The following is a 26,819-nucleotide window of genomic DNA, read 5'->3' as shown; positions in this document are numbered from 1 at the left end:
ATTTATGTAATGCTTATGGTTTTAAAGAAAAAATGGTGCTTTTCTAGACTTTGAGTCCTGTGACAGCATCAGGGAATAATCTAAATCTAATACCGCAGGTGTCATACTTGCTCTGAGGGGAAAACAAAATTTGATGCTATATCTGAAAATCAAGCCAATTTAAATTGAGTGTGTATAGGCTCTCTTTATTTTCACTACTATCATGCTGCTACTGTGCCCCAGCCTTCATGATGCATTATTTCTCATTTCTCAGTTTGAAGCTATGCTAGGGCTTGCCAGGTCCTTCCAAAGAGCACATTCAATCTCCACAATTTCCTGGGGAAATAGTCTAAGAGGGAGAGACTATCTACTGTGCCTTCTGCATTTCATCCATAGCAGCTAATCATCATCATCATCATCTCTATCATCATCAAGAGGCTACTTTATTCCAAGTAAAGTGCCAGCACTCTACTTGTATTTTCTGGAGTCCTCCAAACTTCCTCACATGGAAGGTAGAATTTTCCTTCTTTTATGTGCTGGAAAGTTAGAAGTTCAGAGTGTTTAATTACTTGCATAAGGCTTTCTGGCTTCAAGATCATTGCTCTTTTCCTAGCACTGTGACTACGAACAAATGATGCTGTTTTGTTCTTGGTCTCGGGGAAAGCATTTTCCCTTGGTGACAGAGGGGACGTTTTCTTCTCTCTCTACATCTTTTTGAAATCTTGTCTGAAGCTCATGATTAGCTTGGAGGAGAATTTATTTATTCATTTTGGCACTTGTGCCAAAGAGATTTTTCACTTTTTTTGTAGAAGTTTAAGAGGTTTCAGGAAAAGTGCTACCATAATTCCCTTAGGAAAGGAGGGAGGGGTCAACATTTGTGAGTTTCTACCATGTGCCAGGCCTTTGAATGGGCCTCTGTGGACGTCGGGATGTTTATTATATAAGTAATATTAATAACTAGCCTTCATTAAGCAGTCTAATATATGGCAGCAATTGCTGCAAGTGATCTATATTTATATTAAGCTATCAAAGTCTCACAATAACCCTATAGGGTAGGTAAACTTATCCCCATTTTCAAGTGGGGAAACTGAGGCATTGAGAGTTTAGTATCTAGTTAATGGTGGTAGAGCTAGGATTCAAATCTAGAAAGTCTGGTCATAGCTTCTATGTTGCTAAACATTATACAATATCAGATCTCACTATTATAGTTTCTACCCTCAAAGGCGGCATCCCCTGTTTGAGGAGATTGATGTGGAAACAGATTACTATGTCATTTCATAAGGATATTAATATTCATCTGCACAGCACATTGTGGAAAGAGAAAGGAGAAGACTTAGCATCACCTGCGAATGTTGGATGAGATAAACCAAGCAGAGCAGTGGTCAGTGAAGTCTTCTAAGACAATAAGCTCTTGTCTTGAGTGAGCCTTAAGTATGAAAAAAGAAAGGAATGGACCCTCTAGGTCAAAGGAGCGGAGATAGGAAAAAACATTTTGAAATTTTCTTCTAACTCTATAGATCTAAGTTGTCTAACACATATGGATTCCGTTGTTGATTACGTCTTGTCTTTCAGTTGTACTTTACAACTGTTACTGCCTATGCCCAGTGGAGTAAGCAAAGCAACTCATGCCTTTTAATTCTTGAGAGATGATGAAGCAGTGTTGGAAGTAAAGTGGCCCCATGTTGTCACATAGGCGAGTCAGTGACAGAGAGACTGGGCTCCCAGGTCCATGATCTTTCCATTAGACTTTGGCTTTGGTCAGGAAGTCTAGTTCTATTGCATCATGTCTTGAAAGCCTTTCTAAATAACAGTGATAGCTATTGAAAACTGAATGCTTCGAAAGGAAAAGGTACTCTGCTAAGTACTTAATATGTATGATCTTATTAAAATTTTAGAAATCCCTATGAGATAGGTGTTACTGTCCCAATTTTACATGTGGCAAAACAGAAGTTTGAAAAAGTTTTGCAATTTTCCCAATAGAGTGACTTCACGAAGGCTGGTAATATGTGGATCCAGGACTAACTCTGAAACTTGTTCTTCACTAAGCAACGAGTTGCATTTAATAACCAAATCCTAACTAGCATTTTGCTGTTCTTGTCAATATATAATAATTTGTAATATTTGTGATTGATTCCTTTCAACTGATACTTCTGGAATCTTCTTTCATTTTGGGGATTTGAATTTTGTCTCATGTTCAGGCTCTATAATAAATAAATCCTCAATCCTTCCTCCTCTCCAGTGTACCATCGTTACCCCTAAAGCTAGCTTTTAGTTCAAAATTTATTGTGGGATAATATTTATGACAAGAAAGCTCATTTCTGTTTTATTCTGGGAGCAATAAATGGGCAACTTATTAGGTGGGGGTAAAAAGAGCCTGGGGACTATTCCACTAAGACCAAGATTCTTTTCTATGTACCCTGACCTTCTTGGAGCCAGAGCACATATCTTAACTGTTATTAAGTGCACATAATTTTCTGCTAATCACAGGTTATCTTCAAAGCACCAAATGAAACCAAGTATTATCATCTCTATCTCACAGATGAGAAAATTTAGACTCAGAGCAGTTAAAAAAGAGTGGTGAGATTTTATGGCTTGAGTCAGAAGCAGGGTTTTTAAGTTTCATGACACTGTCTTCTTACACCCTTTATTATATTCCATCATTGCTATTTTTTTCAGCATGGTCCTCAATGGGATATTCATGATTCCCTCATAGCTGGCTTTTGATTTTGCAGGAACTAATTATCTAACTCTAAAATCTTTGGGGCAAACTTTTTTTTTCCCCCTGGGTTGCTGTAATAATTTAAAGCAATTAAAAATGAGACTTGAGTTTGAATTTCGGATGGGTTGCTAAGACCAGGGCACTTGACTTCTTTGGGTCTCAGTGTCCTCATCTATAAAATGGGAGTGTTGGGCTCCATCTGTGTATTTCAAAAATGACTGCATGTTAGAATCACCTGAGATGTGATTTAGTTTTGTGAGATGTGACTTGGTATAATGATTGTATTTTAAAAATTCCTTTTCAGCTAGAGATATGTATTAAAATATTCATGAATAAAATAGTAAAATTCCTTTTATTTACTTTAAAATACTTTAGTAAAAGAAAGTTTAAAGTGGGGTAATGATAGATGAAACAAGACTTGTAATACATCAACAACTGTTGAAGCTGAGTGAAGTAGTATATTACACTGTTCTCTCTACTTTTATGTATAAATGAAAATTTCTTTTAAAAGTTAAACACAATTCCTTGAGGCTCTATAAAATTTACTTATGTCTAAGCCCTACCCCTAGAGATTCTAATTCAATTATTCTGGTGTGGGAACTAGGAATTGGGCATTAGTATCTTTTAAAAAATTAATTATGTAGTTCTAACAGACAGTCAAGGTTGAAAATTTGTCTATAACTCCCTTTTCAGGTCCTTTCTAATTCTAATATAAAATGCTATTGATTTCAACCCTTTCAGAAAGAGACACTTTATCCCCATTTAGCTTCATTCATTGGTTTGGTGGAAAATGCTTTATATTTAAAGGGGATCATCTTGAGATCTAGTCTTATCTGTGCCACAAACGCTTCACATGGGCCTCACATCATCTCCTGTCTTAGTTTGCTAAAGGCTGCCAATGCAAAAATACCAGAAATGGGTGGGCTTTTATAATAAGAGTTTATTAGGATACAATCTTACAGTTCCAAGGTTGTAAAAATGTCCAAATCGAGGCATCATCAGAGATGCCATCTCACCAAACATCATCTGCTCTGTTGATCCTGTACTCCTGCCACGTGACAAAGCAAAAATGGTTCTGGTCTCTGCCTCTTCCTCCAGGCTCACTTTTTCCCCAAGCTCAGCAGTGGACCATCAGGCATATGACTCGTCTCTCCCTGGGCTACTACGTCTGTTCAGCTTCAGCTGATTTTAGTCTCCAGGCTTTCTCTCGGCCTCTCGGGTTTCTCTGTCTTTCTGTGGCTGTAGGCAATCCAGGAGTCCTCTTTCACATGGCAGGGTAAAATGGCAGCCCCCTTTCTCTATGTGGTTCTGCTTTTAGTTCTCCATGATATAAGATGTCAGCAATGGGGCTGAGACCTACTCTGGGTCATGCCTCACTTTAGCATTCTAATCAAAGACTCCGAAGTGATCTAATCTAAAGTTCCCTTAACTGAATAAAACCATAACATGCCATATAAAATAGGTTTACAGTCATAGGAATGGGTTAGCTTAAGAACATAATTTTCTGGGGTCCACAAAATACTCAAACCAGGACATTTCCTGAACCCATAATTTCCTTAGCCATGAGGTGAAAGAAATGGACTCAGCAAAAATCCAATCACTCAACAAAGGCTGTAGCTCCAGGGAAAGATCAGAGAACATAGGAGGTACACCTGGCTAAACTCAATTATAGGTGAGATGTGTTTATCCTTGCTCTCCCTGTCCTTTGTACAGGGCTGAAAATAACAACTAGACATTAGGTTTTCCATTTTCCTCTTATTTTTTTAAATAACCTGAATGTCTTCCTAGGATTTTATACTTGGACTACTATATATACGAGTCCATATATTTTTTTAAAGATTTATTTTAATTTATTCCCCCTCCCCCATTCTCCCCATTGTCTGCTTTCTGTGTACAATCTCTGTGTGTTCCTTCTGGGTCTGCTTGTATTCTCATTAGGAGGCTCCAGGAACTGATCCTGGGACCCTCCGGCAGGGGGGAGAGACGCGATTACTCTCTTGCACCACCTCATCTCCCTGTTCGGCTATGTCTTGTTATTTTCTCTCCTCTGTGTCTCTTGTTGCTTCATCTTGCTTCACCAACTCTCTGCATCGGTCGGCACTCCTGCACGAGGCCTCATTCCCGCATGGGTCGGCACTCTGCGTGGGCCAGCTTGACCTTACCAGGAGGCCCTGGGCATCGAACCCTGGACCTCCTCTATGGTAGACAGGAGCCTAATTGGTTGAACCATATCCATTTCCAAAAATTCTTCTTTTAATTCATTTGTTCACTTCATTTTTTATAAAACATCTTTTTAGCAATTATTACTAGTTGGGTTGTTGTCAATTTGTGTAAGAAAGAAAAAAAAGGAGGTCAAAGAAACATACACGTCTTAAGTCCACCGATTAAGTATTGCATACATAAAATTATTTTTAAAATCCCTGAAAATATGATAAAATATCATAGCTCTACTCAGTTTTGAGATGAAAACCAAAGATCAGAGAGATTGAGCAATTTGCCCAAAGGTAACAGAAGCAATAAATGAAAATCCTGGGCTATGAACTCAAGTCTCTCTTGTTCTCTACAGTGGTAATATCTACATCCATATTAACACAGAGGAGGAGGATTTATGTTGTTGATGCTTTCCATTTTTTCTAGAGCCTCCATCTTTTCTATTCATCCTATGTTCTTTGAAGACTTTTCCTCATGAATGTTATCTGTTAATGCTTCTTTAAACTCTCCCTCTCCACAGACCTCCCTTTTTGTGCTGGTCCCTTGCTAGCCACCACCCAGGAGCCTGTGTTTCTGCTGCCAGTTTGTTTGTTTGAATGATTAGAAACAAGAGTCTTGGAAGATCAGACTGGGCAAGTGCAAGGGAGAAAGCAGTGGTCTGAAATGGTAACAAGTCTGGGTTTTGAGTGGCTAGCAGAAGGGTGAGCCCTGTACCTCTGAGGAAGAGTCTTATTTCTTCACTTCCCCTATAAAATACATGTTAGGAAAGACACACAACGGATAATAGAAGTTAACTCTGGGCTAAAATCCTGGACTTCATTTCTTGCCCTTCCCTTAGTCTGCTGAAGCGATAACTTTCAACCATCATGCCACTAATGGTTCACAAGTGGCCCTCTGTCCCTGCACAGGTGGACCACCCGGGGCGACTGGAGCTCCAGCCCAGAGTCTTCCAACTTATGCACTGCATCTTATCCATGTTATCCTGTGCTCAATGACGTGGAAATATTTGGAAGCACCCCCTATGATGTCTGTGCTTTGGTTTTTATTTTAGTTCTCATACTATTTGTACTATCTTTAAAATTTACTGTGCTTGACCACCACTATTTGGTAGGGGTTTGTGTGTGGGTGTGCTTGGCTTTGTTTTTAAAAGACATCCCTATTCATCTTTTAAACATTTTTAGTGTAAAATATGTCACGGATATAAAAAAACAATAAGACTAACGTACTACTTAAAGAATCATCTTAAGGTAAATATCCATGGAACCACCAACCAAGTCAAGAAATAGGACTTTTCCAGCTTCCCTAGAAGCTCCCAAAGGATAGTGAATACATAAATTATTTACATGGTGCCTGGACTATTTCATGAGCAGGGGAGAATACTATAACACAGGAAAACAGATTAATTCTGATCTGTTGTTCCTATTAATCCACCCAAACTATCATCTAATGACTGGCTCTGGAAGTATGCATTTTTTAAAAAGTTTTAGCATACAAATTCAGTTAAATGTGAGATTATGACAGTATGACTCAAAATTGTGCCCACAATGTTTAGCACAGGGTCTGATATATGCATTCACTAAATGATTGAACCACGTACAATCAAATGTTTATTTTTGCCCCAGATATTCACTGGTAAGATCTACCTTCTGTTTGACCTTGTCCTAACTGCCAGCACCACAGACACACAGAAGACATTATCTCCATCCCAGGAATTTCACCTTTCCTTGGAGGAATAAATGTGTAAGCAAACAATCTCAATGTGTTACCACAGGGGCTGTAGTAAATGTGAGATAGACACATAAAGTATTAACTAATTCTTTGGGGAAAGTTAAATGAGTGACATTTAAGATAGGGCATGAAAGATAATAATGGCATATAAATATAAGCAAGGTGACATTGGATTCCAGGCAAATCAGAGTACCTGGCCAGTCATGAAGATAGGAAATCACCTGATGTGCCCTGGGAACTCTACATAGTTGGACGCTTGTTGGCACATTATGAATAGATAGGAAATAGGAAAGAAACATGCTGGATTCAGAACCTAGGGCCCTCCTATGCCATTCTAAGGAATTTCCTTTACATCATGTCTGCAACTGGGCCTCTCTAAAGCTTGTGACCAGAGGAGTGACATGGTCAGATTTACCTTTTAGAAAAATCACCTGTGTCTCAATGTCACAGGGGGTGAAGAGGCTCCTGCTGGAAGTTGAGTGAAGTTACATTGTAGTTGCAGTTTATTTGGAGGATTGAACTATCACTGTGAGTATGAGAGAAGAACTGGATTTCAGAGAGATTCAGAACAGAAGTAGCAACTTTTGAGACTGATTGCGCAAGTAAAAAAATAGACAAATAAACAAAGGGAGAGGACGAGTGGATGGCGCTGGGATCTCCTAACAAAATTCAGACCTTGCAATCTTTTCACCATATCTTTACTTTTCTTCTGTGTTGTCTACAGATTAAAAAAAAAAGAATTGCCATGTCCATATGGAGATTCCTTTCATTGAAATGGAAATTTCAATAGTTAACTAAAATATGTTTACGTGCATAATTTGTCACAACTGAGAAGGCTGTGTCAAAGTCATTACTTTCCAGTTAATTCTTCTTCAGTAAGCAGAGAGAGAGCAGTGGTATTTTCTGAAGTAGCCTATTGATAGGCGAAGACTATGGGATGTGAGCAGTCACTCCATCACTTGCCAGGGGGAAGCACTCGCCTTGAGAGCCAAAGGAGGGAGGCAGCGTCCCTGGATTCCACTGGGATGCTCCCCCCTTTTACAGCTCTGAGCTTCCATACCTTATCCATACAATGGGTGGTAATATCCCTCACTTGGGGTGTTTGTATTAGTCAGACAAAGGGGTGCTGATGCAAAGCACCAGAAATCTGTTGGCTTTTATAAAGGGTCCTTATTTGGGTTAAAAGCTTACAGTTATTAGGCCCTAAATATCCAACTGAAAGTACCATAAGAGGAGGCACTTCCTCAGCCAAGGGTGCAGCCTTCCTTTCTTTAAGCTTCGTGGGCCCAGCTTCTTCTGAGTTTAACTATAGGTTGGAGGGCTCTCTTCTTTCCAGGCTCAGCTGCTCTGATTTCTTCATGAGTTCAGCGGTAAACTGTCAAGTGAATGGTTCGCCTCCTCTCCTGGGCCCCAGGATCAAGTTTTCTTCTTTACTGTGTCTGTGGAGCATTCTCTCTTCCTGTGTATCTGCTCCTGTCTCCTTGATTGAGCGTTCGTTTACATAGCTCAGCAAGGGGGCAGGCACTCAACCCTGCACACCCAAACGACATGGTGGAATCAAAGCCCCAATATTAACATAATTGACTAAATGTAAAACCTTTGGATTTAAATCAACCAGAGGGTATCATGCCCAGAGGAACAGACCAGTTTACAAGCATAATCAATATCTTTTCTTGGAATTCATAAATAATATCAAACTGCCACAGTAGAGTTTTTTCAAGTACCGTAGTGAGATATTGAATGTAGGATTCCATGCCAAGTTCAGAGTAAGTGTCCACCGATGGCTACTTTCATCACATCTAACTCTCTCCTTAGTCGTTTGCGGTGCTAATGCTTCATTTTACAAATGTGGAAAGAGAAAGATGCATTCACTTAAGACCATTCAAGGAGGAAGGGAGGGAGCTAGGTTCTGAAACAAATTATGTAAGGAGACTGGAAAAGCTCCATCCTGCAAAAGATAGTAGCTCCCAGCATCTAAGATCCCCTTCTTGGAAAAATGAAGTGTGTGAAGCTTTACTTATTTGTGGAACTAATATTCACGCTGCTAAAATGGAAACATGAATATGATGTATGGGACTACATTGCAGTTAAAACAAAGGGAAAAAAAGAAAGAAAAAAGAGCATCACGTAGAAACAAGACCCAGTTTCAATTGGCCATGCACTATGTGTTGACTGGTTAAATCCAGTTCTAAGTCATGGTCAGCTCACAGCCGTGAACACTAGGCCAAGTGTAGTGGTTGATAGTACAAGGTTTTCAGTCAGTCAGACACACATGGTTTCAACTCTGTGCTCCGCATTTTCTTTTTCTCTGAGTTTGCTCATTTCCAATATGAATAGATGAATGCCTTCCTCAGAAGGCTGTCCCAATGACTGAATGAAAAAAAAGTTTGGGCAGGAGCCTTCATGTGTGATCTTTTTATAATTTTCAAGTCTTAAATTTTACTTTAGTTAATGTGTACAATATACATATTTACATATTAGGTCCATAACTGGCAATATAGATAATATGAAACTTTTTATATGTATGTGTAAACATACAAACCTATGAATTGTGTGATGCTTAGGCAGGAAAGAAAGACTTCTCTGATCCCACTGTTCTTTATATTTTCTCACTGTCCCTATCCTACTTTGCCCATTTTTTTTTAACAGTATAGGTGGATTTTACCCATTTTTAATCATTTAACCTGTACTTCTGGTAATTGTCATCCTGAGTCTCAGTAATACGAAGATAAAAGTTTTCTTGATTTATCAGGTTCTGGGCCATGTTATGTGCCTCATCCCGCCTTCTCACCTTCTCTCATATCTTCTGGGAGTACTACTTTCTCTTTTATACCACTGAGGCTGAATACATCTATATTTTAGTAAACATATTCATGTTTTCTACAGTTTGTCTTCAGATTGATGTTAAAAATGAAAGCCAGTAAATATTTTTTGTTATTTGGACATAAATATCCCTCACTCCCAAGCCAAGGATTTATGTTTCAATTTTATTTTCTTCTTTTTGGGTTGACTATCACTCTGCCTGGGAAATTTGATAAAACCTCCTTACATCCTGGTCAAAGGTTTATTTTTCTTTTACACCCCACCAGTAGCTAAAAGTCACAACATATAACATCTGCTTCATCTGTGGCTCACGTCCCTCATGAGAGGACAATAATGTTGGGATGAAGAGGGCAGGCACTGGAGTCAGATGCAGGCTACTGCTGCTTCCTCTGTTAAGTGTGGGTGAAGGCACCAAGTACATAGTATTGCAGAGATTAAATAGGAAGCTCGCCAAGGAATTACAACAATACATAAATGTTGGTTTTATAATATTTTATAGGAGTGTTGCACTATCTTCGTAAGAGGAGGAGAATTTGCCTAATTGACCACATCACTAATCTCATCCAAGTCTTCAGTCATTTCCTCCAGTGCTTGAACTCTATTCCTTTCATCATTCTGGAAAGTCTTTGGGGAATTCTAGTTCTAACTTGGACTACTGATGGGTAGGCATGCTTTACCACTACCTTCCTGAGTTCTCCACTGCTCTCCACCCTTCAGTGCTTTTTTCTTCTACCTGATCTGCTTCATTCACCAACAGGTTTTTATCCATGCTCCATCATCCTGGCAATTGTTGGGTTCTCTTGTTCCCTGTCAGTCTCTTCTAGTCTCTTCACTGTTACTGGTTTAATTCTTTTCACTGGGTTCTCAGAACAGTTGTTACTCATTCCATCATTCCGATATGGACACTCATTTAATCTTCATAAAACGTCACAATGGAAGTGCTATAAATTCCATTTTAAAGAAGGGAAACAACTGAAGTACAGGGGAACTAAGTAAGTTACCTGTCACCTAATAGGAAGGAGCAGAATTCTCATCACACTCCATGTTCTTCTTTTTATAAATATTTACTTTATTTATTTATCCCCCACACACACACACATACCTCCTGTTGTTTGTGCTCACTGTCTGCTCTCTGTGTGCGCTCTGTGTCTACTTGTCTTCTTTTTAGGAGGCACTGGAAACCCAGCTCAGGACCTCCATGTGGTAGGTGGGCATCCAGCTGCTTGAGCCACATCTGTTTCCCTCTGTGTTCTTCTGACTTCAAAACTTTTGTTGGACAGGGCAGAAGTGTTTTTATTTGCTTCAAAGGGATATGAGAACTGTCAAAGATTTACTTAAGGGCAAAGAGAGCAGGGGAAGTTGTGGGGGAGACAGTACATTGTTAGCATATACACTTGGCTAGGGAAGCATATCTGAAAGAATAGATGCAAATATAACCGGCCTACTGGCCCAGGAATAAAGGAAGGGGCAGTTTGGAGAGAAGCAAGAATACAAAGACAATTTTGTTGCAAGTCCTTGCTTTTGTGATGAAATCAAGTGCCTGAATACCAGCTGTGATTGTGTGTTTTTTCAGAGAACAAAGCTTTATAATAGTATCCTTGTCCCAACTAGACTGACAAATTAACACTTGCGGCTGGTGGTCCACACCTCTCCAGCACGTGGGGATGGCAGCTGTTGCTGGCAGGCATGTTGAAGGAAAGTTGCTATAGACGTCTTAGCCTGAAGAATGTATCTTATACCATCTATATGCAGACCTTTAAAAGAGAATTGAATACATTTATATATCAAAATATACTTGTATTGGAAAATGCACATGTATATTTGCTTTTTGATTCATACAAAGCTTATTTTAGAAAAACAAAATGATAGGTCTGTGAACAAAGCATGTGCTTGTCAAAGGGATAGATGCTTATTTATTCTATATACATATATAACCTATATTGCATGCATACATTTCACGTACTTATATGCTTACAATATGTTCATAGTCGATAGTCAGGAACTTATTTATGTGTTTGTGTGTGTGTATATACATATATGTGCTATAAATACACTCAAGTTTATCTTGTTTTCAAGTATAGATGCTTTCATACATAAACATAATTATATATGGTATATGTGCACACACATGGCATATGCATATGTGGCTCCATAACTCATTCTATCTACCTAGCTACATACCTACCTACATCTTTATGTGTAGATGTATATATGTATGACTCTATCCACAGATTTTCTAGAAAAACACAGGCTTTTGAGCCCAACAGATCTAGACTTGAATTATACTCTCCTACTGAAGAAGTATGCAACTACAGATGATTTAAGTATGTTTCCTTGTTTGCAAACATGTGATAAAGATAGTACCTACCTTAGCAAATGCTGTGACAAAAAAATGAGAGTGCATGTGAAACATTTAACAAAGCATCTGGCATGCAGTAAATAGTCAATAGCTATGATAATGACAATGATTAAAATATGATCATACATTCAATTCAGCATATGTTTGCCAAGCATCTATTTTATTTTGGAATATATATATATATGATATGTACTTATAAAATACTTAGAGATGTTTATACACATAGATGTACAATATTTATCAAGTAAAATTTGCCTATCTAGTTGGACTTTTTCCATATCTTTACAGTATTTGCCATCACTCTGCCTCCCTTCACATGGCAATGTCCACTCCTTTCTTGCTTTTGCGACTTCTGGATTCTCCTTAGAAAGCTTCCAGTAATCTCAATTAAGACCCACTCTCATTCAGTTGGGCCTTACTTTGACTAAAAATAACATCTTCAGAAAACCATATTTACAAGGGGTTTATACCCACAGGGACAAGGATTAAGAGTATGTGTTTGTTGGCGTCCATAATTTAACCTAAGATAGTCTGCCCTCTGCACCCAAAAAAGACCTGTCCTTCTCATATGCAAAATGCATGCATTTCATAACAATAACCCAAAAGCTTGAACTCATTTCATTACTACTTAAAGCACAAAGTCTCATCAAAGTCAGTTATGGGTGTGATCTACCTGGGGCACAGTTCCTCTTCCTTTGTGGGCATATGAAACCTGGGGAACAAGCTCTCCACTTCCAAAATGCAGTGGCAGGTCAGGCATAGGAGAGACATTCCTACTCTATAAGGGAGAATTGGAAGGAAGAGATGGGCCATGGGTCCTAAACAAATTTGAAAACCAGCAGGGCAAACTCCATTAGCTCCCAAGTTCTGAGTGTCGTCTGTGGATCAGGTTTGGTCCTCTGTGCCTCATGGAATAGCAGCCCCATCCTTTCCAAGCACTTGGACAGTGGAGCTCTCCCCATGTGCTGGGGATTAGGCCCTCTCAGAGTACTGGAGTAATAACCTTGTTCTGCCTGAAAACTGGGGTGCAGCCCCATCCTCTCTGAGCATTGGGGTACTGGTGGGACTCTCTCCAAGAGGCAGAATCCCCACCCTTCCAAGCACATGGGTGGAACTGCCCTTTCCACACTTGCGGGATAGGTCAGCTCTCTTGGCCCAAGGAAATCTCTTTGGTCCAGACCTTCGCTTCCATGATTCTGCTCTGGAAGAAATGCTTCCTTCAATTTGTCCCTTCTCTGTCCTTGTCTGTTCAAGCTGGAAGGTCTTCTGCTCATATGAAATTCTAAACTGCCATGTTGATTTGTAGCACAGTTTAAGGGCCCCAGAACATCAGCAAGTGATTTTCCATAGGTCCTTCCTAGACAAATACCTTTCCAGCCCTGACCTCCCCTGAGATGCTGGCTGGACCCATGTTCAGCCACACCATCTTTAGCAAGGGGTTGTTCAGCCACATCTTTGTGTGAAGCCACATTGGGCTCATTCAGCAGCTTAGGAAGGGACCTGATAGATCCACTTCTGGTCTTAGTCTCAGAGCTTTCTAGCCAGATGGAGAATTTTCCTACTCATCAACTGCAGGCTCCCATGTGTGCATGAGTATAGTTCTCAGTTTGTACCTTTCCTCTCACTTTATTAGGTTGGTGCAAAAGGAATTGTGGTTTTAGACTGTGAATTTTAAATCATCATAACTAGGCTCAAACACATCTTTATTAATCAAAATAGAAACCATTACAATCAACACATTTTTGCCAATGAGAAATAAGTTTGTGATTCCTGTAGCATAAAAATCTGTGCTTCAGGATTAGAGGAACTCTTGGAAAGCATTTTCTGCATCCTGCTGGTTGTAGAAGCATTTTCCTGGAAAAAGTTGTTGAGATGCTTGAAGAAGTGGCAGTCGGTGGGCGAGAGGTCAGGTGAATATGGTGGATGAGGCAAAACTTGGTAGCCCAATTCATTCAACTTTTGAAGCATTGGTTGTACAACGTGTGGTTGGACAGTTTGTGGAGAAGAATTGGGTCCTTTCTTTTGACCAAGGCCGGCTGCAGGTGTTGCACTTTTCAGTGCATCTCATCAATTTGCTGAGTGTACTTCTCAGATGCATTGGTTTCGCTGGAGTTCAGAAAATCTGTAGTGGGTCGGACTGGCAGTAGACCACCAAACAGTGACCATGGCCATTTTTTGGTGCAAGTTTGGCTTTGGGAAATGCTTTGGAGCTTCTTCTCAGTTCAGTCACTGACTAGCATCCACTTTTTGCCATGCGTCACAATCTGATTGAGAAATGGTTTGTTGTTGTTGCATAGAATAAGAGAAGACAGCACTTCAAAATTATGATTTTTTTGATTTTCAGTCAGCCCTTGAGGCACCCACGTGTCGAGCTTTTCACCTTTCCAATTTGCTTCAAAGGCCAAATGACCGTAGAACGGTGGACGTTGAATTCTTCAGCAACTTCTCACATAGTTTACGAGGATCAGCTTCAATGACTGCTCTCAGTTAGTTATTGTCCGCTTCCGATGGCCGGCCCCTGTGCTCCTCCTCTTCAAGGCTCTCATCTCCATTGCAAAACTTCTTGAACCACCACTGCACTGTACGTTCGTTAGCAGTGCCTGGGCCAAATGTGTTGCTGATGTTGTGAGGTGTCTCTGCTTTACGACCCATTTTGAACTCAAATAAGAAAATCACTCGAAATTGCGTTTTGTCTAACATTTCCATAATCTAAAGTAAATATAAAATAAACAGCAAATAATAAGTCATTAGCAAAAAACCATAAAGTGAGAATGCCCATTAAAATGATGTATAACATGATCACATGTATTTAAGAACGCATGCCAATATCAAACAGCAAATTTCAACAATGCAAAACTGCAATTACTTTTATACTATAAGCAGCAAATTGCTCTGTAATCTGTTATTTGTGTGTGGGCTTTATTCCCTGGATTAGATAAAAAGTTTCTTGAGGCCAAAAACAACCTGAATTAATTCATCTCTGTATGTCTTGCTGCATGTAGAATAATAATAATAACAGCTACAATGAAAAGCCTAGAAAGTATAAATACTGTGCTATCAATTTCTCATCTGTCTTCTTAAGCCTTTAAAATGAAATACATTAAAATGATAAATGGTAAAACAACTCTGTTGACCTTTAACTTATAATCGTTAACTATAACTAATTTTATTTTATAAGTAAGGAATCTGAGAGATAAATCACTTAGCAAGTGAGTAAGGAATTCTGGAATTGGGCCACACAGCCCTGCTTCACTTTTTCCACTCAGCCATGCTGTCGCCTTCATTTAACAAACACTGACTGAGCATCTGCCTGTACGCCCCACATGATGCTGAGGGTTAAGATCAAAGAGACGAGAAAGTGACCATTTGCCTCGCCCTCGGAGTTTTGGAAATAGGCAATTGACAAGTTGTTCATTTAAAACAGCCAGCCATTTTTCAATCATGACTTTCTCTGGACACATGATTTCTTTCATCCACTGTTTTTTCAACAAGTATCTATTGAAATTTTAGTACGTGTCTGACACTACGCCAAAGCTTAAGGATATAGGTTCAACAAGCCAAGCCTTGTCCCTCCCCTCCTGGAGCTCAGCGTTCGGTGGAAAGACAATCAGGAATGAAATGATATCACACATCAGGGGCATGAAAAGAGGGGAAATGCAGAGTTCCTGGGAAATGGACCCTGTCTAAAAGGTGTATCGGGTAGTCTCTTTGCAGAAGGATTGTGGAAGCTTCTGAGACCCAGAATTCTTGGCGAATTGAGAAGTATATTGAGGGCATAAGGGAGAGAGAGGCAAATCCCTGTGATGGGAGAGAGAATACCGTGTTACTGGATAGGAAAGGAGAGTATTGTAAGGTCTGGAGGAAAGGAAGGAGGGGTTAGAAAAGTGGGCAGAAGGCAGCGCACAATGACTTGCCTCTGCGTTCAGGGGTTTTAATTTTATCCAAAAGCAATAGAGAAGCTCTGATTGAAATGCATATTGAATCAACCTAAACTTTCAGAGCTAAATACAACTGTTTAAAAAGCAACCATATTTACCTGTCCAACATATCATTAAAAATGCATGCATACATACATATACCTACACATGCATGTATGCATAAATTTTAAAAGGTTCAGGGCTTATTGCTCTTGATGGTAAGATTTTATTACAGATTTAAGAGAGAGAAAAAAAGTCAACCTTACGTTCTAGCCCAGGTTGAATTTCCAGCTTCATTTTTAAAAAGAAATCCCTTTCTCCTTTGTACTCTGACTACTTGCATATCCAAGTCACTGTGAGAGAATGGGGATTGGAGTTTGCAATGCCATTTCACAATTGCTTTCCTGATTATAATCACACCACAAGATGTTATTTCAGAAATTAATTATTTTATTGCTATTTTATCATTTTCAAAGTGAGAGGAAAAAGAAAATTCTAACCTGAGTATAAAGTTTATTTCACAGAGACCAGCGGGGTATGGCTCCGATATTTTTCCTTTACACAGTCAATGTTTCCTTTAGTTAGAGAGGGACTCCAATCTATCGAACTGCTGAGAGCGCCCCTTTGAAATCTTCAGGGTGATAATTTAAGTGAAATAGAAATGGAGAGAAGGAAAAGGTTATAGCCTTGGAAATCTTTTGTGTTAAAAGATTTTCCTGGCTGCTTAATAAGATGGCACAGAGGGGATCAGCATTACAATTAAGTTTGCAATCTTGTTGTACCTAGTGGCTCCTTCTAAATATTATCTCCATTCTCCTTAGTTTTCTTGCAACAATAAAGGTGATAAAGTCCTTCAACATGCCTAACTTTGTGAGAGGACTTACCCTGAAGTCTTCAACTATGTCTAAGGGAAATATTGTTTCCTTATTTGACTCTTCTCTTCCAGATACAGGTCTGTAATCGCATCAGTTTTCAAATTGCTTTCAAGATTCATTAAGAGTTCTCAAATTCCTTTGGACCAAAAAGTCTATATTCAATAGAGGACAGAGTGAGAAAAACACAGTTTAAATTTAGGCAGATTTACTACAAGATCTTGAAGGTGTTTTCCTAATTTTCTTCTAAGAGTTTTATGTTTGTTGCTTTTATATTTAGGCTCTTTTTGAGTTAATTTTTATAGAATGTGTGAGATAGAGGTCCTCTGTCTTCCTTTTGGATATGGATATCCAGTTCTCCCAGCACCATTTGTTGAATAGACTGTTCTGATTCTTAAAATTTACACCCAAAGCATGAGCAACAAAAGAAAAAAAAAATAGATAAATGGGACTTTCTCAAAATAAAACACAAAGGCAGCTGACTCAATGGGAGAAAATATTTGGCAATCACATATCTAATAAAGGTTTAATATCCATCATATATACAGAAATACTACAACTCAACAATAAAAAGACAAATTACCCAGTTAAAAAATGGGCAAAATATTTGAATAGACGATTGTCCAAAGAAGAAATACACATGACAAAAAGTCACATGAAAAGTGTTCATCATCACCAGTGATTAGGGAAATGCAAATCAAAACTACAATGAGATATCGTTTAACACCTGTTAGAATGGCCACTATTAAAAAGTCGGAAAACTCCAGTTGTTGGAGAGGATGTGGAGAAAGAGGAATGCTTATTACTGTCGGTGAGTATGTAGAATAGTACAGCCACTGTGGAGGACTGTTTGGCAGTCCCTAAAGAAATTGAATATACATTTGCCATGTGGCCCTGCAGTAACACCACTGGGTATATGCCCAGAAGAACTGAGAGCAGTAACATGAACAGACATCTGCACACCAATGTTCATAGCAGCATTATTCATGATAGCCAAAAGGTTGGTGTCCATTGACCAATGAATGGATAAACAAATGTGGTATATACACACAATGGACTATTATGCAGTTGTAAGAAGAACTGAAGTTGTGAAGCATATGATTACATGGATGAACCTGGAGGACATTAAGTTGAGTGCAGCCAGACACAAAAGGACAAATACTGTATGACTGTGCTATTATGGACTAAATATATTATGTTAATTCATGAGGTTAATAATTAGAATATAGGTCACCAGAAAATAGGATGAGGGTAGAGTATGGAAAGCTGAGGGTTAATCTATGCAGAATTGGTAAAAAGTTTTTTGTAAATGTTTAGAAATGAAAGGAAATGGTGGGTGCAAATCATGGTGTTTGTGACTAGTAGAGCTATTAAATGGGTGTGACCGTGGTTGAAAGGGAAAGTCTAAGAATATGTATGTGACTAGAAGGAAAGCTAAAAAATGTATCATGGGACTGTATAACATAGTAAAACCTCATATGAATATGGGTAATATTGCATATATAAGACTGTTTTTACAAAATATAAACACAAAGTAGAGAAACAGAAACAGAATAGCAGCTACATATGGAATGGGAAGCATAGAGAGATTAAGAGTTGATGAGGTTTTTTTTGTTTATTATTATTATTGGAATAAAGAAAATGCTTTAAAAATGACTGAAGTGATGAATGCACAACTGTGGCAGTTTGACATTGTTTATGAATTTCAAAAATAGACATGGATTATATGTGTAAACTGATTTGTTCCTCTGGGCATGATTAAATTGCGATTAGGGCTTTGATTGGGCCATGTCAGTAGGGTGTTGAATCCTTGCCACCTTGGGACTCACAGAGAAACCATACCACAGAGAAGGGAGGTTGGAGTTTTAATGCTAGAGCCCCAAGAAGTAAATACAAAGAGAGGCAGATACATGAGGAAAGAGAGAAAGTTTCAATAGACAAGACAGAGGCCCTGGGAAGAGAGATGAGCCATTCACCTGATAGTCTACAGCTGACCTTGTGGCAAGACTAAAGCAGCTGTGCCTGGAAAGAATTAAGCCCCAGGGAGAGAGACAAAGCCTGAAAGTGATAGGGCCACGGAGCCTTAGGAGGAAGAGGGAGGCTGAACCCTGGCAGACACTGGCAGCCATCTTGCTCCAACACATGGCAACAGACTTTGGTGAGGGAAGTAACTTATGTTTCATAGCCTGGTAACTGTAAGCTCCTACCACAGATAAACACCCTTTATAAAAGCCAACAGATTTCTGGTATTTTATATCAGTACCCCTTTGGCTGACTAATACATCAACTATGTGATTATACTCAATACCATTAATTGTACACTTTGGATGGATTTATGCTTCACTAATATGTATCAATAAAATTGACTTATTAAAAAAATTTTAGGCAGTCAAATTTCAATCTTAGTGTTGCCATAGTCTAAATATATGACTTAGGACAAATCACTCAATTCCTCTAAGCTTCAATTTCCTCATTAGGTTTGTTATTTCTGAATTAGATAATGTGTATAAATTGTAAGTGCCCTGTATGTAGTATTTAATCAGTACATAGAATTCCCTTCTTACCTTGTAGTTCTCATCTTCTTCTGGAATGCTTTCCGCTTTCTTTCCAAATTCTAGCCACACTTTAGGCTCTGTTAAGCACTACTCACATGTAAGGTTCATCTCTTTGTTAGATAGTACAAAGAATAAATAAGATTTTTCTTGTCGTCAAGAATCTTTCTATTTAGAGAGGGAAACATATACACATCTAAATCAAGCACATGGCTGAAAATGTCATTCACGTTCTTAGAGGAATGGAGGATGGTGGGAATGAAGGACAGAGGGGTTAATTTCAGCTACAGGAAACTGGATAATCTTTGTGGGAAGGTATTAGTAAAACTTACCCTTGAAGTTAAGGTAAGATTAAGACCAATAGAGGCCATGAAGCATGGAGAAAACAGGCCAACAATACTTTATAAACAATTCCAAAATCCAAAATTCTCTGAAAATGAAGTATTTTTCATAACTCATATGGTGGCAAAATCTAAAATGAACTGATATTCTAGCATCATAATTCATCCAATTTAATGTGAATATTCATATGTTTTGCTCCAGGAATATTAATATATTTGATTACAGGATTTTTGTCCTAGGCCTTCCTGAGAGTGTATATAATACACAGTTGCATTGGTTTAAATTTATAAAATACCACCCCCTCCCCAAATTTCCACCATGTATCTGGGTCCTCAGATTTGAGATAAGGGTTTATATTGAGTTCTTTGTTATAGAAGGAGAGAGTAAGACTATCAATGGCAAGGCTATAAGAAAATGTATGGCAGGTTAAGGGAATATTATGTCACCAAATGTTGCTGGAAAGTTTATTGAGTGGACAAGTAGCCTGGCAAAGATCACACAATGGCTCCACTCATTGTCCACAATATTTATTGAGTACCTACTGCATTCCAGGCATTATTCTAGGTTCTGAGAGTATAGCTCTGAGCATAACAAACCATTGTACTATGTCAATGGGTTTTCTTTCTAAGTCCCTAGATTTGCCAGAATGGTGGCAGTCTACCAGGGGTCTAGCTGGTGATATGCATGTGGGTGCGCAATACGAGGAAAAGTCTCAAAGACGGACATATGGTTATATTAATTTATTTATAAATCAGGCTAAAAGCTCAAAACCTATAAAAGAAAGTAAAGTTTCTTATATAAGAAGGAACATGGGGTTTATAATACCTTAGCCCAGCGTAACTCTCCCCTTGTTTACTCTGTAAACCTGGGCATGTTCCTCAACTTCCCTGAGTTGGTTTCTTCATTTCTAAAATAGAAGGGATACTGTCTCATGGATTTGTGGTGGGGAATAAATGGTATAATATACCCAAAAAATCATTAATATAACCCTAGAACAGTGAACATTCCCTAAACATAGGTATTTTCATTACCATTATTATTTTTTTCATTGCTAGATAGGCTACCATCAAGAACTGGTAAGATGTCATTTAGCTTAAATGTTAAAGTCCACTAAAGCTGGGACTATGCATTCTGATTTCCCAAGCTACATAGTCTGCATTTTGAAACAGCTTTTATTTCTGCATTAAATGCTTTCTCTATGGCAAAGGATTTTAATTATCAACCAGAATTAAAACATTAGCTAGCTCCTCTTATTTACTGTGTACTAGAAATCATGTTAAGCACTTTTCCTATAGTTTCTTATTTTATCTTCACAATAACTCTATGAAACGGATGCTCTAATTTTTCCCATTTTACAATTGGGAAAACTGAAGTATGAAGTAGCTGAATAACTTGAACAAAGTGACATAACTAACACGTCTTTCATTAATTACTGTTACTTATGGGAGAACAATAAAAATGTAGTGTGTGATCATGATCAAATGTTAGAAACAAGTTTTCAAATTTTAGGATCCCTTTTTGTAAGCCCGCTCTCGATTTAGAGGTGGAGTGGACATCACCATCCCAGGGGCCTCAGGATGGAGGAATAAAATATGGATTAGAGTGGACTAACTGGTATTCTACTATATAACTATTGTGACTCTAGCAATCGCAGAAACTGTGTCATTGATGTGGAGACAGTGGCCACGGGAGTTGCTGAGGACATCCGCACTGTGCATGGGCCAGCTAACCACATGGGACAGGAGGCCCTGGGTTTGAACCTTGGACCTCCCATGTGGTAGACAGATGCCCTATCTGTTGGCTAAATCTGCTTCCCTCTTATATTTTTTTAATGTAACATTTTGTGTGATCTATGTATCTTTGAAAAAAAAGATAATAAAAAAGGGACTATTTTTAAAAAACATCTTTAAGGCATATACAAAAAAATAAAAATAAAGTTCTTTAAGTCTAAAAAAAACCAGATTCCTTTTGTAACTAGTGTTAGTACTGGGATCAATTTTGAATAATAATACACACCTGACAATTTTAACATGTATGTTTTCTGTCATTGATGATGTCTATCATATTTTTTCTAGTTAAGCAAAAATATTTAGGAGGAGGAAGAGTCAGGATCAAAGTCCCTTTGGGCTACATACTGATGAAGGTCTGGTAGAAGGGATGCAAGCTGTAACAATTTCTCACAATTTAGAAGATTTTTGAGCTCACAGAGTACATTTAGATTTATTTCATTTTTTTGGGTAACATGTCAAGGTGGTCACTGTTGTTATCCTCATTTTACGGGTGAAGCAAATGAGTTTTGGGCAGCGTGTAGTTTTTGTAAAACCTTCTACCTACTTCAAGAACAGTCCTGGACACCAGTGAAAAAGAATATTAGAAGTTTGATCAGCAAATTCAAAGATGGCAGTAACTCAATTCAATCCAATTCTGACTCTACCTAGAATTAGGCCAGATCCCACAGGGTAAGGGCATCCTCGACAAGCTGGCCCCTCAGGCATCAGTTACATGTTTGAGGGTCTGGACTTTTGACCAATTGGCTACAAATTGGGGGTTCCTACCTCCCAGACTCACCTGGGATCCATAATTCACTAGGATATGCAATATTTGCAATTATACTTATAGTAAAAAGATAGATACAAATAAGAAGGAGCCAAAGAAGAGACACATGGGATGAGGTCTGGGTGGTCTCAAAGGCAAGCTTCTTTTTTATTTTTTTTTCATTTATTGAAATATATCACTCATACATAAACATACATAAACAATAAATGTATAATAGTTGTGAACTTACAAAACAAACATATGTAACATCTCACCCTACCACCAATAACTTGCATTGTTTCTAAACCTTTTTAAGTAATGACTAAAGAACATTGTCAAAATATTACTACTAAACAAAGTATTTCCCCCTAACCTATCTGGTTATTATTATCTTTATACCATTTATATATGACCATGCATAAACAATTAAGTGTATAGTAAAAGTTGTGAACTTACAAAGCAAGCACAGTAAACCAAGAGGTGGGTGAGAATTGTGGTTAAGGGTACAAATGCAAGCGTGTCCTTTGTGAGCTAGAGCAAACGTACATCACTATTGCAGAGTGTTGGGATGCGGAGAAGCACGGGAAAAATACAGCTGGAGTGACCTATGGTTAGTAGTAATAATATAATATTCTTGCATCTATGCAAAAGATGTACTGTGTTGATACTGAGGCAGTATGGAAAATGTGAGTCAAAGGCAAGCTTCTGTGTCCTGTCCTCACAATGAAAATGGGTCCCCCTCCTGGCAGAGCAGAGATGTTTTTCTCAATCATGTAAGCTCATTGGAGCTTCCAGGATCCCGAGTTTTTATGGGATCTCATTATGTAAGCACAGTTGAGAGAATCAGTATCTCCTTAGTTGACCTCAATCTGCTGCTCCCCTCCCACCTGGAAGTAGGGGAGGTGGGTGGATACATAATAAGATGGAACTCAAAGCCCCCACCCCCTAGTCACATGGCCAATCTTCCTGGTGGGGCCCACTTCCACCCTAAAACTGCAGATATAACTGGCCCCTTCCTTCTCCTTAGCCTATGAACTATCAAGTGTGGTCCTGGGACCACTAGGAATAACAAAAGTCATTTCTATCACAGGAAATCCCAAAGATTCAGAAGTTGCTTCCCGCAGAACAAAGGTCAAAGACCAGCCATGTTTTGTTTTATTCCAAGACAGGCAGAACGATTTTCTCCAGATTAAACCAGCAGAAAATGAGAGAGCTAAGACCTGAACATATGTCTTCGTTTCTCTAGTGGTAGATCTCATTTATTGAGTACTGAATATATCGCAGGAGTGCCATTGAGCACTTTAAATATATTCTCTTGTAACTCATTACAAAAACAATGTGCAGAAAGCATTTTCATTTTTAGTCTGTCAATGAGAAAACTGAAGATCATACAGATTGTCTGATGCCAGTTGTCATCATCATCATCACCTGTTGAGAGCATACAATATGCTGGGCCCAGGCTAAGCACTTTGCACTTATACTCATTTAATCCTCACAACAAAATCATGGCTCCAACATTATTATTATCCCCATTTCACAGGTGAAGAAGTCGAGGCACAGAGAGACTAAGTATCTTGCTCAAACTTTGCATCCAGTAAATGACAGGCAGGAGTTTAAAGTCAAGGAAGACTAGGGCGAGCCTGCACACTCCTAACCCCACTACACAGTCCCACTTGCAGGGAGAAATAGGCAGGGAAGTGATTAGCTTTCCCGGGGAAGCTGACGCTGTGTCACGGAAGGCTGGATCATGAAGGATGACTGAGACGTGTTGTAATAGAGAAGGGGATCAGGCCACGAGGCTGAGATTAGCTCTTCCATGTGGGCAGGGGTGGAGAGCAGAGTGGTCAAGATCATGCCTTCTGTAAGCCTGCAGCCTGCTTTCCACTCTTGGCATGACCAGTTGCTAGATGAATGACCATAGGGAAATTTCTTAACCTCTCTTGGTCTCGGTCTCAGTTATGACTAGTATTTCCTACCTGGGAGGGCTTAAGTAAAATGGTATATATCAGAGTCTTGGGGTGGTACCTGGCACACAGAGCTGTGACAAAGACAAAGTCCTTGTTCACAGGTTGGCAATTTATAATGCTTTTCCATAGTAGTTGTCATAATTTTTAATTATGCAAATATTTGTATTTGTTTAATGTGTCTCCTTACCACTTGGTGGTTTTTAAACATTATAAAGCAAAGTCCCAGTTCTGTTTTGTTTAGAAATAGTCCTAATGCAAGTGGCTGGTACATAGATCTCAATAAATAAATGCTAAAAGATGGATTCATAGATGCATGAATTACATAAACTGAAAATTATTGAGTGTATCATCTTTACTACAACAAATGAGTCATTTGGCTTTCTTTTTCTCTTTGCCATTGTCCTTTTTACCCCCCTTTCTGCCTTAGAAACCTGGATGCAGTGAACTACTTACATTTTTTAAAAAGTTTTCTCCCACAGTGGTCTATTTTTGAGCTGAGCTCCTGCATTGATTTAACAAGAAATGTTTCCTAATATAGATACCTAAGACTAATTGCATTGTCTAGGCACATTGGATAAGGATTTAATTTCACACATCACAAACGATCAGCATCAAATTGTCAGAGTCGTATTTCATACCTTCTTCATGGAGAACTTTAATCTTCTTAGCCCACTTTCACAGTCCACTACTCTGAAGCAAGGTTCAGTTAGAACTTAATGGTGAAAAAAGAAAGGTAAAATGACAAAAGAGAAAGTAAATGGTCACTTAGCAATTTCAGGGAGGCACACATGTTCTCAGAAGTTTCTGTAACTTTTCACTCAGAGTCAAGCAAGTCCTGAGACGCCACCTTGGGGAGTGTTCAGCATCTAACACCTGCCCTGACTTTATCTACAAAAGTTCTAGATGCAGGCTACCAAACTGAGCTAACACTGATCACGGGTATCTATAGGAATTCCAAGTTCTCTCCTTTTCAAAAGCTGGCATCGTTTAGAATCTCAGAGGCAAAATCCTTCCGTCAAAATCATACATTGGGTTTCTAAGCAAGTATCGAAGGAAAAGAATTATGCTACAGCATGCTACCTTTCTGCCAGGTGCTTCTGCACAGCAAGCCAAACCAACAATTCCATCCCCAGAGTATACTTCCTGATATTGCATTTTTATTTATTTATTTAGATTTATTTTTTATTTATTTCTCTCCCCTTCCCCTCCTCCTCCCCCCGCAGTTGTCTGCATTCTGTGTCCACTTATACTCTTGTTAGCAGGACCGGGAATCTGTGTCTCTTTTTGATGCGTTATCTTGCTGTGTCAACTATCCATGTGTGTGGTGCCACTCCTGGGCAGACTGCACTTTTTTCATGCTGGGAGGCTCTCCTTAAAGGGCACACTCCTTGCACGTGGGGCTCCCCTATGCAGGGGACACCCCTGCGTGGCACGGTACTCCTTGCACGCATCAGCACTGTGCATGGGCCAGCTCATCACATGGGTCAGGAGTCCCTGGGTTTGAACCTTGGGCCTTCCATGTGGTAGGTGGATGCCCAATTCATTGGGCCAAATCTGCTTCCCTCCTCCTTGCTTGTCTCTCTAACAATGGAGTCTCCATGTAGCACCGAGTGTTCTATATACAAAATGCAAATCTGCTTACAATTCCTCAAACTCCTTCTCCTCCAAATACTACAAAATAGAAATGTTTCATTATGTCATAAGATGTCCTTAACTTTGGGAACCTGCCTTATTTCCTAGCATTTTCCATTCCTCCAGACTCAATTCTAATAATACTACATTGCAAAATCTTCCTTGAAATCCCTGGATGCCATTGATCTCTCCTTCCTTCATATCCATTACAGTTTGTATTTTTTTCTCCATTCTGTAGTCCATTACTTGATCTCATCAGTTCGTTACTTACCTGTCTATTGTCTTTCCAGACTGGGAACTCTTTGAGATTTGTGAGTATGTCTTATTTATCTTTCATCATTTTTGTCTGAAAAACAAAACACAAGGTCTAGTACATAGTATCTACCTACCCAATATGTGTCTACTGAACTAAATTGAAGACTTTCAAGACACATTTGTAGCCATACATATGTACAAGACATGGTTTCTGCTCAAAATCTAATAGTGGAACTGGAACTATTCAGAGATAATTACTATAGAAGTTTAGCTATGATGGTGTTATAATAGAGAAGAAAGCAAGTAATATGAAAGATTAAAGGATTGGAAAAAATAATACTAGTCAGAGAAGTTGTGAACACTCTATGGGGGAGGTAGCACTTGATTTGGCATTTGAAAAATCGATAGGGTTTGACAAATGGAGTTGTAATGGATCCTTTTTTTGGAGAACAACATAAGAAAGGATTGGGAATGCAGGATATATTCTAAGAAAAATTAGCATACAATATAACTGGAACATTATATATATATATATATATATATATATATATATATATTTCCTTAGATAGGATTAGAAGATTTTATTTTTTATTCCAAGAAGACTGAAATGTAGGGCTTTGGCTGATTCATAAAAAATCTCTAAGCTGAACATTATTCTGTGTGTAAGTTTCTGAAGAAGAGAGTAATAGAAGACCTGCTCATTAAGAGGTGGCATGGCAGTATCTTCAAGGCTCACAGTCCTTTCTGAAGCAGAAACTAGATTCAGTATAACTTGATTCAACACAGATCCTCTACCTCAGGGAAAGGGTTTTGGGTAATATTGGAAGTGATAAAAGGTATGTACAGTGAAGCAGCAGGTTGAGACAAAAATTACCTAAGTGTTTTGGAGGAACTTACGAAGTAAAACTTGATGAATAATTACTGTCTG

Source organism: Dasypus novemcinctus, chromosome 10 (genome assembly GCF_030445035.2).
Source record: "Dasypus novemcinctus isolate mDasNov1 chromosome 10, mDasNov1.1.hap2, whole genome shotgun sequence".
In the NCBI taxonomy this organism is placed as follows: domain Eukaryota; kingdom Metazoa; phylum Chordata; class Mammalia; order Cingulata; family Dasypodidae; genus Dasypus; species Dasypus novemcinctus.
The sequence above is the reverse complement of the archived record's forward strand: the minus strand, read 5'-3'. Positions refer to the sequence as shown.